This window comes from Chanodichthys erythropterus, chromosome 3 (genome assembly GCF_024489055.1).
Source record: "Chanodichthys erythropterus isolate Z2021 chromosome 3, ASM2448905v1, whole genome shotgun sequence".
Lineage (NCBI taxonomy): Eukaryota > Metazoa > Chordata > Actinopteri > Cypriniformes > Xenocyprididae > Chanodichthys > Chanodichthys erythropterus.
In genome coordinates, this window is record NC_090223.1 from 47013800 (window position 1) to 47030172 (window position 16373).

The 16373-nt window shown below is 38.7% G+C and overlaps 1 protein-coding gene across 5 annotated transcripts in view; it reads left to right on the forward strand.

Annotated features, from left to right (window-relative positions):
• Window positions 1-3829: 3829 nt before the first annotated feature.
• rhbdf1a (rhomboid 5 homolog 1a (Drosophila)) overlaps window positions 3830-16373 on the forward strand; it is a 65209-nt gene continuing 52665 nt past the window's right edge. For 3 of the 5 annotated variants that reach the window (XM_067382549.1, XM_067382548.1, XM_067382550.1), the window contains exon 1: window positions 8478-9086. The gene's annotated coding sequence lies outside the window, so the exon portion shown is untranslated. Of the gene's footprint in view, window positions 3947-8477; window positions 9087-16373 lie in introns of those variants that run through there. The other 2 variants (XM_067382547.1, XM_067382546.1) reach the window with 2 other exon arrangements.

A 16373-nucleotide genomic window follows, 5' to 3' on the forward strand; every position in this document is an offset into this window, starting at 1 on the left:
TGACATGGTTTCATGCCAGTGGTGTGTGAGGGAAGTAACATGTGACTGAAGTGGACCAGAGGCTTTTGCATCAGCAGAGTTTCTGAGGTATTGCAGGGCTGTTAGACACATAATTAATATGTTAGACTCCCAAAATCCTGGAATTTTTTCTTCTTTTTTCTTCTTATACTTACAAGCACCAAATTCAGATCTGTCAAGTTTGTTTCCTAGACAATCTAATACCAGAATTAACAGAGAAAGTGACAACAGAATGTGACAATAAACTAAGATATTTGTTACTGAGTAGGACTTATGTTGGAGATTTATGTTCTGCCAAATAAAGTCAATTTTGCCAATTTATAGTCAAACCCACCTGAGGAACCGTCAATGTCCTCTTATACAGCATTTTTTCAATCCCTCAAGTGTGGATGTCTGAAGAATATCGAGTTGTCATTCTACAGACATCCTTTATTTTTGCTCTCAGTAATCCAGAACCAACCATGAACACTTCAGAAGTGAGATGTGCTCCTGCAGCTTTCTGGACAGTTAACACCAGAGGAAATCCTTTATGGCTTGTCTGACTCTGTGTTCCTCTGTTGAACGTGGGTCTTGTGCTCAGGTCTTTTATCTGGGACTGATTGATGGGGTTCAGCAGAACTTAAGTGCTCCCCCAGCTTCACTACTGCAGTCTAATCGGAGGTCGTGCCTTGCCCTCAACCCTCCCACTGCCTCTTCTGTGACCCATAGGAGTATTTTAGAATCTATTCGTTACTACTGGCCCATGGTAGAGCAATCAGATGTTCCCTATGAGCCTCATACATCACAGTGAGTCTTTCATGTATTTGGGTTCTGTCTGTGTTATTTTTGTTCAGCAAGGTTCACCTGAAAATGAAAATTCTGTCATTATTTACAAAAAGAGATGTTTAGCAAAATATCCAAGCTGCACTTTTCCATAGAAAAAAAATGGATGGTGATTTATACTGTCAAACTCCAAAGAGAGAGAGAAAAAAATGTTTATACGAGTCTTCTGAAGCTTACAGGATTAATTCACTTTCAAATTAAATTTTCCTGATAATTTACTCACCCCCATTTCATCCAAGATGTTCATGTCTTTCTTTCTTCAGTCGAAAATAAATTAAGGTTTTTGATGAAAACATTCCAGGATTATTCTCCTTATAGTAGACTTCAATGGAGCTCAAACAGTTGAAGGTCAAAATTACAGTTTCAGTGCAGCTTCAAAGGGCTTTAAATGATACCAGACGAGGAATAAGGGTCTTATCTAGAGAAACCATAACTCATTTTCTAAAAATAATATATTATATATATATATATATATATATATATATATATATATTATATATACACTTTTTAACAATAAATGCTCTAACAATACTAGCTCTCTTCTTCTCTATTAGAATTCCAACAGTGTAGACACTGCTAAATGTATTACTGCCCTCCACAGGTTAAAGTTTGAACTAATTGTTGTATACTTGCACTAGCATATTGTATATGACAATTTAGTTCAAACTTTTACTTGTGGAGGGCAGTAATACACTTAGTAGTGTCTACACTGCTAGAATTCAAATAGAGAAGAAGAGAGCTAGTTCAAGATGAGCATTTGTGGTTAAAACGTATAAATAAATAAATAATACCCTATGGATATATATATATATATATTTTTTTTTTTAGAAAATGAGCAATGCTTTCTCTAGATAAGACCCTTATTTCTTGTCTGGGATCGCTGTAAACTGTAATTTTGACCTTCAACAGTTTTTGAAAGTGAACTAATCATTTAAGCTTTGTTTGAGAAAAAAACTGAACTTTTAGTTGTTCAAAGTCGATGGAGCCCCTGAGGGGACATGGTGAGGGGGAAAAATATATAAGCTGGGAGGAAAAATTATATCTCAATGCTTTTGCATTCGCTTGCTAAACCTGTGCATTCTCTTGCAAAAGTATTGTGTTTCCCCCCAGAAACTGTTTGCGCTTGCAAATCATTTGCGTTCACTCGCAAAACATTTGCGTTCCCCTGAGAAACTTTGTGTTTGCTTGCAAAAGCACTGAAATATAGTTTTTCCTCCCAGCTCATTTTTATTTTTTACCATCACCATGTTCCTTTTATGGGCTTCGTCTTTAAGTTTTTACACTTTTTACACAAAATCTTCCCCTGCATACTTCTAACATCTAATATATGTTTGCATTCACCTGAAAACATTCAATAGCAATGTTTTTTTAATCCCAAAATGCACAAGAAGCAATAACTTTTGACATCATAGCCTAGATGTGTCTTGAAGATTGAGCACGCAAGCATGAATTACATTTGAAAGCCATGTAAAGATTTTCATGAGCCATGAAATGTGCTGCTTGGAAATTGTGCTAAATGTTAAAAACCTATACTCCTGTTCTTACTTTCTCTCTTTGGGCTTTGAGTGAAGGCCAACATACGGCCTAGATCGCACTGTCAGGCCACATGCTGCCTGTGACATTACTCTGAAACCAACCTTTTACTATAAACGTAACTGCATGTAATGTAGTAGTGCATGATCTTTCATCCACTGGCAATATAAGAAGCAGTGGATGTGTGACATTTGCCCTTGTGGTGCCAAAGCCACACCGCATTAACTTGCTTGTTGCATTGACTGGCTGGCCCAAACCCAACATTTGACTCTAAAACCCAAACCTGTTCTGAGTTCCTCTGGGGTTTAGTGTTTGTTGATGAACTGATACCTGCCATACTCCCCGTAGTCTAGGCAGAAAAATGAAACAGTCATGAGAGGATCTTCTTTGGCCAGGAGCAGAATAGAAACTCATGCTAACCAGCAATATCCTGAGAAACCTACTTGGATTGTGCCCTTGTCATCACCATTTGAATCCAAAGCCTTTCAGCAACTAAACCTTTCCACTCAAAAGCTCCCTATGGATATGAAATTGCACAGAAAACATTCTCCACCATAAAGAAGAAGTTTTTTGTGCTGGAAAACAGCAGTTTGAAAGGACTTCAAACTATTGTACATAAGTTTTAAATGTGTACTTCAAAAGCAGTAATTTGACTGGTTTTGTTTTCTGCACAAATTGGTGAAAATCACTCGTAGTTCACACTTGTAGTTCAGTTTATAAAAAGTGTAAAGGAATCAAAACAGTGCTATAATTTCTCCGTTGCACAAAAAATGAAGATCTGCTTCAAGGAGACAGCATTTCTGATGCCTATACTGAACTCTATCGGGCAACATAACTCCTCTGACAAGAAAAAAAAAACAGCATTCTGTCCTTTTTATGGTGTTTTTGGCTCGTTTAGATATCTTTGGTCCGTGTTGCATTCATATTTCAGTCCAACTGCACCAGAGTTTGTTTGGAAGGAATTGTGAACGCCATTCGAACCCTAGTGCGCACCAAACAAAGTGGACCCTGCAAAGATTCAAATGGCGATCACAATTATTCAAATGAACCGCACTAACAGAGCAATCTCACAAGAGTTCATTTTAATAAGACCAAACTTGCCAAGTGTGAACACACCCTTATAGAATTATCAATGACCTGCACTCTACGCTGTATAAGGTTATGGTGTTAAGTTGAAGCAGGCACTGACAATCATATTCTTCTTCTCTGTTCATGATTTTATGTGGAGAGACAATCAGGTAATAAGGCCATGTGGATAACTGAACACGCAAGCCTTACAGCCACTCTGGAAAGTCCCCGAAGGCAAATACGGGAAGAATCTCAACAATGTCATATGAGAAAATGGAATGCTGTGCATGTCAATGCAGTCTCTTTGTCTTGAGTTTGAACTCTGGACTTGAGGAACCTGTGGTCCGGAATTAATAACATCTCTCTGCCTCATTCTGCCGTTTAAGGACCGAAAGGGAACTGACATCAGAATGGATCTTTTCCAAACTGACACATCAAGAAAACCACATGCTTCTTTGTTGCCTTGCTTTCTCTTGATATGATTGAGGAATTTAAGGTAACTAGGGTGAGTTTGTGAATTTCAGTAATGCTTCCCTAATTAATCATTTACTAAATCATTCAGTGAAGATAGTGTGTGGTTTTGTGACTGTAGTTTCATATCCATAATTCTCTTTTAATACAGCTTATGCTTTTTTTATCCTTGTCCCATTTTATATTCCCCTGATGGCTTATTGTCAAAATTTTAACAACAGTAGTTATGGCTGCCAATGCATGTTGTTACATTTACTTTCTCTTAGTGAAATGAGGTGTGTAACATGCCGTTACACTGGAGAAACAATGTATTAGACTTGTAAATGAGTCTGGATGGGCGCCTGAAATAAACACCACCGGACTGTCTAAGAAAAAAAGAAAGCCTATGCTTGGAATATTGTAGTTTTACAATGTACATGAAGCAGTATGCAGTATGCAACTATAAACATTTCAACTACTCTTTGCCCTGAGCCCAATGGCTAGGCTATCACCATATAAAGATCCTTATAGGGAGCCACAGAGTAATGGTGTTACTAAATTAATCTACGTGTTTGAACAAATCATGAGTGAATGAATCATAAAGACAGAGGTTGTGTCCGAAACTGCCCCATCCCCTCATTCACTATTCCCTATTATAGTCAAAAGATAGGCATATACATGAGAAATGAGTGAATGAAAATCATCAAAACAATTTCGTCACATACACAGTTTCGGTCGACGAGTCCCTAAAAGTGCATTATGGGTATTCTCAAGTTGCACTCCTTATTGTGGTGCATTGCAGAATTGAATGAGTGCACCAGATAATCTCAATGGTTTCATACACTAGCCATTTATCACTAAAATACCAACAATTAACTCACAGACTGACAGCCTGAAACAAACACAGAGAGGCGGAGTGACACAAAAAGTGAAAAGGACCAGTGCTTTTGGACTGTATTAGCACTCTTAGCAAATTCAAGGGCCGTAACTAGCTGTTGTAAAATAAATATTATAAAATGGATAGTTGCGGCCCTTGATTCTGATTGGTTGAGCCGCATTCAAAGCCATTGTAAAATTCCTGAAAACAGCTGACTGCATTACATAAGTATGGATGTCATACCGTTTTGTGGCTCTTTAATGTGTTGTGACAGATCGCTGTAGCGCCTCAGATCAAGCGGCTCAGAAATCGATCATCTCTTCCTACTAGTTCATTTGTGGCATTAAATAAACATGAATGAACCACATTTCATGTCAGTAGGCTACACATCATTATTCAAGTTCAAGTCCACCGACATTAATCTACTGACTCCCCTGACTGCTTTGTCGGATAAAATGGCAGATTCGCCGTCATGATTGGTTAGATCTTCTGTCAATCAAACTCCCGGCGAAGGGTCAATTAATTTTGTTCACTGAAGCTTACCGCGTTATGTAGAAAAGTATTGTGAGAGAGATATCGAGTGACTGAGTGTATTACCTGCACTCAAATTTAGCATTTTCCTTCAAGTCAGTCCTATGTTCATAATAAAAAAATCTGTTTGAATGTCCACTGCGATCTTGTCCTTTTAACATTTAAAGGCAGGAACACACCAAGCTGACGCCGACGAACTAGTGGCGACGAAAGCAGACTGTGGGGTTGGCTCACATAGGCAGCGTCTGGGTCCAAAGATGGCCTGACACACCAAACCAACGCTCGACAGCCACGTAGCACGTCCGTTCTGCCCCTGCGTGAGATGAAATGCCTTTCTGTACCAGCAGGTGGCAGTGGCTGAACGGCCAATCAGAATGATCAGATGGCCCGACAGACCAATGAGATCCAACGTCGATTCAATATGTTGAATTGGCCAAAAAAAGCAGACAAGGACCAACTTCAGCCGACAGAACATACTGAGAAAACTCTCGGCCGACGAACACAAATGATGATTTTTAAATCCAACCGTTGCCGTCTGTCAGTCGTATAATGCATGTCAATGGGAACTTCGTCTGTACGAGTAAAAAAAAACATGCACAGACAAATCCAAATTAAACCCTGTGGCTCGTGACGACACATTGATGTCCTAAGACACGAAACGATCGGTTTGTGCTAGAAACAGAACAGTATTTATATAATATTTTACCTATATCACTATGTCCAACTGCCTTGCACATCCGGGGTGTGAGGTCTGAATGCACTCTGATGCTCGAAGTAATCGCTCACACTCATTGACATATAGGGGCGAGAGATCACTTCCGTCATCAGAGCGTGTTTTCAGACCTTACCAACTGGATGCGCAAAGCAGTTGGACATAGTGGTATATTAGAGGTAAAAAATTATATAAATACTGTTCGGTTTGTTAAGACCCTAAGATATTTTGTCTATTTTCATCTGTCATTGTCCGTGTATACTCTCTCTCTCTCTCTCTCTGTGTATAGACGTGTTTGTGTTCCAGGTGGGCATTGTCTCCATTAACCATTTGAACGCACTGATTGGTCCAGCCAAGCACCTGACCTGTACTTAAGGACCGCCCCAAATACTCAGCCTCTGCTCTCATGCCTCGTTGACTTTGAGATTAAGCCATCATTCTTCATCTCCATTGACTTTTGATATTGTTCGTTTCCTCATCGTTTGATTGAGAGTGTCGTGCCAGCAAAGGTTTGTGCTTTGTTTCTGTTTAATAGAATTGTAATGTTATCTGAAACGAAGCCATGCTTGCTGATGTTGTGGTCTATAACTCCTCCCCGAACTCCCCGCTGCTCTGTATCTTGCTCTCTCATTGGCTGTCAGTCATCGCCGATGTAGTTTTCAGTCAGAACACTTTTCACAGCAGGATTTTGAATCGCTGACGGGTCCAGATATTTAGCATGCCAAATATCTCACGGGCGTCGGCGACTCGTCAGCGATTCTCTCAGATCGCGTCTTTGCTCATTCACACTGCTTGATTATCACTCGCGTGAACGAGCTCCGATTTGCTTGTGATTTCGGGCATTTGTCTGCGATTTCTCAAAACCTGTCGGCGAGCCAAAATCGGGGCTAAAATCGTGCAGTCTGAACTCGGCATTAGTGACTCGCTCATAAAGACAATCTTTGCCGCCATCTAATGGCGTAATAATGTAACTTCTGTTGCTGTTCACGGTCAGGCAGTGTTGCCAGACGTACGATAATAATCATATTTGTATGATGATTTTGACCTCTGTACGATGTATGATCAATACTGAAAGAAATCCTATAATGAACGATAATTTCAGAATTTTGTGACACTTTGTGATGGCTGTTAGATTCGGCTTATACTCATTGATCTAGCTGTGGATCCTCTGTGTCATGATTGTAAGGAGAATGTGAATATTGTTAGGCATGTCTTCCATCTCATCTCATCTCATGTCTTCTCGGCCAATCATCGTGGAGATGACTTTCTCTCACGAGCACAAGTAAGTGTTCCTGCTGCAGCGCTTTTAGGTCAGTTGTTTCCCACTGAGGTACGATTTATCTAATGTGGTAATTTGCAGGTCATGTCAAAAAGTTGTTGGTCTAGATCATTGTTTCCCAACCACGATCCTGGAGGCCCTCCAACACTGCACATTTTCCATGCCTCCTTTGTCTGACACACCCATTTCAGGTCTTGAAATCTCTCTGCTAATGAGCTGATGATCTGAATCAGTTGTGCTTGATTAAGGAGACATCCAAAATGTGCAGTGTTAGGGGGGCTCCAGGAATGTGGTTAGGAACCACTGGTCTAGATAAATAGCTGTATTCTGTACGTTTGACTCGTTAAGTCTGTCACCTTCATTTATATTGCGCTTTTTACAATGTAGATTGTGTCAAAGTATAGCTTTGCAGAGACAGAGAGAACATAATTTTGGCTGTACAGCAGCTAAAATAGTGTGATTGTTCAGTAAGTAAATTCAGTATTGATTCTTTCCGTTGTAAAAAACATTAGTTATCAAAACTCGTGTACGATAATTTTCTTCCAAATACGATAATTTTGAGCTTCTGGTACGATAACTCTGCGGTCAGGGACTATTTTTTCCAGCGGAAGGAAGCCTTTTAATGATTTTACTTCATGAAAGTTGCATTGATTGATACATATTTTTGGCGTTAATATTTGTATTGTGTGGTAACCATTTTATAAAAGCAATAAGCCCCAAGAAGCCATGGTTTACAGTGAATTTGTAACAGCTTCGCTCTACTTCGTGCGTAAAAACGGCCCTTAGCTGCAAGGGCGTTGATTTGGTTTCAACTTTGGAGGGGTTGAACGTTGATATGGTTGTATTGTATTGGGGGGTTGTAACTGATGGATTTGAATATTGGGGGGGGGGGGTTACCTCCCCCCCCCCCACAAACTACGCCCCTGCTTAGCTGTAATAAATTCACAGTAAACCGGCTTCTTGGGGCTTATTGCTTTAATTTCAATGTTACCACATGAAACTGTATTTTATTTTACAATGTACAAAATGTGCGTACTGTGGCCATCCGTCTATAGCTAGACCTACTGTTGAAATAGTATGAATAGTATTTTATTCAATTATATTCTTATATAAGAAGAAAGAAAGAAAGAAAGAAAGTCGTGTAATTTCACTGTGTCGTGAGGTCTGATTATGTGCTCACCCTTATCTAAATGAGTTTCTGTCACAAACCGCAGTCAACATATCGGAATGTGTTAATATTTAAACCCATACAGCTACAACTAAACAACTAGCCTCAATAATATCTCACGACTGTAATAACAGTTGAGGGGTTTTCATAAACTCTTGTCTGTTAAACAGACATCACTGCTTAGTCATGGCTGTACACACACAGAGAGAGTACGAGTGTGTGCGCCTCCCAGTGTGTGTGTGTGTGTGTGTGTGTACGCGCACCAATCGGCCACGCACTTGACCGACTCTGGCTCGACACGGGCGGGGCTCCCGGTCTATGAAACTGAATTACCGGCAGACCAAAACTAAACTTACCCGAGCCTTTTGCTTCTCGCTGTGTCGTGCGTGCGTGGGAATGTACTCGCTGCTGCGTGGGAACAATCAAATGAACTGCTCTACAATGTCTTAACATTGGATTTTATCCCCGAGAGCCTCAAGACTGAGAGACTTTGACATCTGCAGCTGTTTATCTTTTGCGCAGCTTTATAACGTTGGGCAGAATGAAATAAACATATACACCCTCGATATTTCACAGAGATCTGGAGATTTTTTCCCACCGTTTCGAAGTGCTTGTGGATCGAATAAGGGTAGGTGATCATTTCTTTCGTCACGATTCATTTTCAGTCTTTGCTGTGTAGGTTAATACACGCCAATGCAATGAACATACCGGTGCGTCTCGAGATCAGATCGATGCATCTATGTGTCATTATAACGCACAGTTTTAAAGAACACATACTGGTTTCTTATATTGTTTTGGTATGTGGGTGTATTTCAACTCTAAATGATTTTAAGGATGTGTAATGCTTACCCGAACTTGAACTTGATGTTAACGGGGTGTTTTTTTAATCACGAGACGTTCGCATGTCGTGGAGGCGCGCGTGTGCTGTTCCGTGTTTACGACTTCAGCCTTCATAGGCTATATGCGGTCCAGTTTACTTCATAGGCTTCATTGCCGTATCCAGCGACATTACAACCCTCATGTTGTTTTGCAGGTTTATAATGTTAATTTGTTGTCAGTTGGCCAGTCTTTCTGATGCGAATTATATGCATAGCCTAAACAGTATAGGTGTGTTTTCCATTCATACTAGAGAGTAATATCAATTCACTTATTTCCTGCACTGTCCGCTGTGAAATTATGGCGTCAGTTCGACTGTAATTGATGCCCCGCCTCCAGAGTGATTTTTATCAGCTGATTGATCATTACCTGTATTTTAGATGCATTCAGTTATCCTTGTTCATGTGGGGTTCTGGTAAAGCCGCAGTCACACATGACTTTGAACGCTCAAAAATGTAAATAATAAACAATAAATTACAAATAAAAATTCAAAAATGTTAATTAATTAGTATTTAATGGATTAACTAGTGTCGTCTGGTTGTGTCATCCTCCCTGTTGTGCATTCAGCTCAGTTTTATGCTTCATAAGTTACTGCTGTCAGTGAGCTCCACAACACATTTTTTCAGATACAGGTAAAAAATTAAAAAATGTATTTAGTTACCACTTGTATTGCACTTGAACCCATGTTTCATACAAAGATGGGTTGAAGTGTACTAAGAGTGGCCACTAAATACATTTTTTTTTTTTTTAATGCAGAGATGGTATGTTAAAAGCACATTTTAGTTAATATTCATGGTGTCTCAAAATAGCACAGTTGAGTACACTTCGATATTCTTAAGCAGTGCTAAAGAAGTATTTTTAGTATATTAAAGAGATAGTTCACCCAAAAATGAAAATTTGATGTTTATCTGATTACCCCCAGGTCATCCAAGATGTAGGTGACTTTGTTTCTTCAGTAGAACACAAATGATGATTTTTAACTCCAACCGTGTCGTGTAATGCATGGCAATGGGAACTTCGTCTATAAGAGTAAAAAAAACAACAACATGCAGAGACAAATCCAAATTAAACCCTGCGGCTCGTGACGACACATTGATGTCCTGAGACATGAAACGATCAGTTTGTGCGAGAAACCGAACAGTATTTTTTTATAATTTTTTACCTCTAATACACCACTATGTCCAACTGCATTCAGTACTCGGTTGATGAGGTCTGATCGCTCTCTGACAGCGGAAGTGATGTCTCGCACTCATTGAAGTACAGACACGAGAGATCACTTCCTTCCTCAGAGGACATTTTCAGACTTCACCAACCGGAAGCTGAATGCAGTTGGACATAGTGGTGTTTTAGAGGTAAAAAAATGATATAAATACTGTTCAGTTTCTCGCACAAACCAATCGTTTCATGTCTTAGGACATCAATGTGTCGTCACGAGCCGCAGGGTTTCATTTGGATTTGTCTGTGCATGTTTTTTTTTGACTCTTATAGACGAAGTTCCCATTGCCATGCATTACACGACTGACAGAATGCAACGGTTGGAGTTAAAAATCATCATTTGTGTTCTAACAAAGTTAGAACACATCTTGGATGCCCTGGGGGTAAGCAGATAAACATCAAATTTTCATTTTTGGGTGAACTATCCCTTTAAGTACGAAATTAATGTGCGAAAATAGAGCACTTTAAGTACATTATGGAAGTGTACTTTTTTTTTTTTTTCTCACCTGGGTCATAATATTCAGAGTTTTAGAAAGAAGGTGAGAACTTGTTATTAAATCTCAATGTTCTATTTGTTTACCTTTATGTGTTGCAGAACGTTCACTGAGAGCAGGATCCAATAAAGCATAAAACCTGTGTTGGGGGTAATGCATTAAAAGTAATGCGAGTTACGTAATTTTTTTTTAAAAGTAACTAGTAAAGTAATGCATTACTTTTAAATTTAAAAGTTACTTTGTTTTACCATGTATTGACTGACACCTCTCCTGTCCCCATGTTGCGAGAAATTAATAAAATGAAAAAGAATAAAAACAGTGAAATGCAGACTCAGAATATTACACTAACCTGCAATAATTAAATGTTAAATAGTCTCGCGTAGCCAGACCTTCAGACTGATGGCAGAAGACTCTATTGCAGCTTTCATTGGCCAAGGACCGCCCAAGAGGACGTTTGACTGACATGTAACACAACCAATCACAGTTAGTTTAGTTCCGCATCATCTCCCTGCAATAACAGACCTCATACTTTTGAAAATCAAGCGTCTAGTTGATTCTGGTAAGTGCTTGTAAACACAACGACGTTCTTCTTCCACGAGGGGGTTTAGCGTCACGCCATTTGTTTCCAGGCGGACCGTTAAAGAACGCGACACATGCGTCTCCCGGACATCCTGTAGAATTCAACCAACCAGATGACGACTTCGAAACTCCTGAAGTGTTTCCAGTGAAGTGTGCCATATGCATCAGACGTTCAGCCAACTGTCTATAATGTCGAATAACACAGATATACTTTATGTATTTAATCTCAGTTTATTTATTAATATCTGCTGCAGACCTTCAATAAAGCAAAAATGACTTTAGTTAGGCTAAACATCACATTTGTGTTTCGTTTTTGTTGTTTTTTTATTGCTGAATTATGAGTGTTGACCTTTCTTCTCATGCATCCTATTCTTCTGCGATCTAGAATGGCAGCACAGCTGAAAGGTTTGATCTGCGTCCTCTACTGTACAGGCGTGAATTTGTGAAAGAACGAGGAAAAGCATGAGACAACATGGAGGGTGACAGAGCAGGACAACATAAATATACACATCAATATACCAATTTATCTTAACAAGTACACAATGACTGCAAACATAGATGAACATAATACAAAGCAGTCAGCTCCTTTTTGGCACAAATAGAACCTCATACACAGTGTGTGTTCACTTCAGACAGGCTTCCAAGGCACCATAATGTCATATCTAATGATTTAAAAACCAGTTCCAGGGGAGCACAACTATGTGAATATTTAATGATAGTGGTACAAAATGAGATGCATCCATATGCCATACTTCCTGCGACAGTAGTACTTTTCAGATCGAGAAAACAACCTGCATGTTAGCCTTTTGGGGGTGTGTGCCGCTTCAGGCCATGCTTATGTGTTCTGAAGGGGCATTTACTGTCCTGCATCTAATTCAGTACCCCTGTGAAACATTATAGTTGATGTTTTGCATGCATATACACAAGAGATAGTCAAGAATACAAGCAGTTTTTTTTTTTTTTTTTGGAGAGCTTGAGCCTCTGTTCTAAGGTTTGTGCTGAATGCAGTTGCGCGAGGTGTCCCTGGCCCATCGCCACGTCCCACTCCAGCTTGTGCTCGCAATGCTTTCGAAACATTATCTCATTCAGGGGATCATCATTCATGGTGATGTAACAAGCCCGATTAAGCAGGGCTTCGATCGTCTGTCGTCATTATGTGTCGCAGGTGCGCTCCAACTGGGCTCTAGGTCGGCACAGTAGAGGTTATAAGCTGCAGGTGGCTGTAAGTAATGGAGAAGAGTGATCATGTGTGGATGAGTCACACGGCAGTGTGTGTCTGTCTGACTGTCAGTCTGTCTGGCCAAGAGTGGATCGCTTTCATTACATGTGGTTTTGTTTTCTATCAAGCTTCCCGATTTAAAAGACATTTCTGGCAGAGAAATTGTTTATATCAAATGCTGTGCGTAATTTCTGCTGTGCCAAATTGCAGTCTGTTTGTTTTAATGGCCTGACTGGGCCGGATATACCAACATTGGTGCAACCAGCGGTTTGTCAAACAATGGTAGTGTTTCACGCTGACAGCAGTTTGCGGCGACAAAGCGACTTGAACTCATAGATTTTCAATAGGTATGTTTACATGCACTAATTCTCATCAGTCCATATGAATACAATACGATTTCATAGAATGAACGTTGATTATTTGAATGAACCCTAAACCTTGCAATTTGATTCACATGTTCATTTACGTGTATTATGAACAAAACTTCCCAAAAACCCAGGAGAAGCCACAGCGATAATGTTTTTGACCTTGAATAAAACATTGGTTCAAAAAAATTTGTTAATGTTTTCCCTCTAGAATTTTTAACTTAAGCCAATTGGGAGAATTACTTTAATTCAAAGCAATATTTTGAGTTGATCCAACATAATGTTTTAAGTAAGGTGAAGACGTTTTTTTTTTTTGCCACAATAAAAACCCATTTCTAAGTAACATTAACTCAATAATTGTCAACATGAATGCAACTATTTAAGTTGATCCAACATAATGTTTTAAGTAAGGTGAAGACGCTTTTTGGACACAATAAAACGCATTTCTAAGTAACATGAACTTACCAAGCACCGCTTGTCACCATGATGGTAAATCTCCAAAAACCCACATTAACAGAAACTCTTCTAAATTAGCATAACAAAACACTAATTACTGCTAAATCTCCCTTACCATTAATCTTGTGCAAAAAAACATTATATAACACTTAATTTTAGCATTTACTCTCCCTTTCAAGTGCCATGGGCAAAGCATGATGGGAAATATAAATCCCAGCCCAGTTTCACTTAACTTAAGTTCGTCTAAATTAAAAGAAGTGTTCATACAACTCAAAACAATGAAACATGTTTACACGTCATCAGAATGTATTTTACATTAACAGAATTTAAAATTAAATACATTTTTGATTAACTGAAAATGTTAAACTATGACAAGTCATGATAGTATATAGAATCAATAGGCATAATTTGTGTGTCATCCAAGCTCAATAAAATAACAATTACAAGTAAAAAGTCTAACAGCATTTCAGAACTTGATTTGTTATTTCACAACAATATATATATATATATTTATGTAATGACTAATGGTTCCCTGAATTAGTTTTTAGAGTGTAAAAAGAAAGCTGAGAATAGCTTTGTAAAAAATTCAGTCTCTTCCATTGACCAGTTCATAAGACATGAGACATACGCACATTTGTTCGATGTAAAATGTAAATGTGCGTCACACGGCACTGCACATGTGTTCGGTATTTTTGAATCCAATTAAGAAAATAGTCAGATTTAAGTGTTTACATGCTTATTTCTTTCTTATTGATAAGATTTTTTCAGGTCTGCACAATCCTGATCAAAATTATATTTGGATCGAGCTCATTCGGATTGACTGAGTCCAATTCAGTCCAATTGAGCCATCAGTCCAAATACTAATGGGTTGTTTGGTTGCATATAAACTGAGGGTTTGCCATTTATAGTGAAAGCAATGGGAATGGCTACAAATATGAAACAGAAAATGCAAAGAGCTTGGTGATCTCCAGCGATTTAATCGCTATCAATGTGAACACCCTTTAAGTTTCAGTTTCTATGAATAGCACAGATATACTTAGTTTATGTGGTGTTATTGTGGTCTGGTCTCCAAACTTAAAGGTGTGACTTTATTTCTCTTTTTGAGGTGACGTGTGTTCTTTTTAATTCTATAGGGACAAGAAAACGCTAAATGAAATCCTTTTCAGAGTACTTTTTAACCAGTTCCTCATCTGAGGTCTGAATAGTGGCATGTAGATTTAGCATGTGTTGTGAAATAACTTTTAGGCCATCCTGTGTCACTGCAGATAAGGAATGTAGCGAACCATAAGAGCATTTCTGTACATTTATGGTCTTGTGGTTTCTGTACATTTATGGTCTTGTGGTTTACTGTAACAGGGTTTGCAAAACAACAATTAGGGGGGTTTGAAGGTAATAGATTGTGCTGATATTTTACTATTCCTGTTATGTGTGAAAGACACATTATGTTGAAAAAGCAACAGTATCGCTTACAGAAAGACTTGTCAACTGACTTGTTTGACAACTTTTCTAAAGAAAAGACTATTGTCACTTAAAGTAGCTAAAAACGAGTCTACCTTTTTCCCCCACAGCTCTAATGCTTCAAGTTTCATATTTTCAAAGAAGCAGTATTCGAATTGTGTCAGAGCCGCTGGGGATGTCCCAGAAGCACATCTTCCTCTTCTGACTTCATTAACACGCCATTTAATCTCATATATCTTAAAATGTTAAAAGTTCATATGCACTTTTAGAAACATGCTGTCTCTGTTTGGGTTCTGGAATATATTAATGTATCTTTTTTAATCAAAATTGCAACTCTGTGCCAGAGGATGTATTAACAGGAGCACGATCTCATGTGGTTTCATTTTAGTTGCTGATTTCACTGACTTGATTAACTTGACCTCAAAGTAGCAATGAACTCAGCATTTTCTTTGGCAGCGTTCTTTTAAATTTAATCGTGTACTTACTACTAATATTAACATTGTCTAAAAATACCTGCTAGTATATATTATAAATTTGGCGGCACAAACGGCAAACACAGATAATTATAGTCATTCTGTGAGTAAACAATCATAAATTCATGGAGAATTGTATCGTGCATAAATAGTAAGGAAAGAAGAGAGGCTGTGCTGTATTGCTAAAGGCCCTGTTAAGCACAATGCGCAGCTGTGTTTCACACCTATATTGTATATTTTTAGCACATTTTATTCATGCTCTACTCTGAATCACGTGTTTGCTGGGTGAAAAAAGATTGCGGTCTTTGAAATATTCTTAGCATGTATTTTGGAACATAAATCATGTCTCTTAAAATGTAACATCTGTGTGTGCCAGTTTCAGGTGTTGTTTGATTTGGTTACATCTGACAGATTGTGGCTTGCTGTTAAATATATCTCTTAAACTATGATGCAATGTGTAGCTCTTTAGATCACTGCGATTCAAGTGCCTTTTACCTCTGCTATCAGTCCTGTCCTGAGCACAGTGACAGGCATAATTGAGTGACTACAGGGTCTCAGACTAATCGACATGACTTTAATGAGCAGAAAGGGTTTCTGAATGAGAGGATGAGGGTTTGTTAAGTCCAGAAACAGTGCTGCTGGTGTGAAATGATGTGTAAGTGTGGGAGCGTGTAATTTTGGAGAGCTTTGGTAATGTTGTGGGTGTTTCCACAGGAAGGGTTTTGATCATTGGTGTCTTGCTTTGGTTTATTTTTTTCCCTCTATTGAGATTAAAATCAT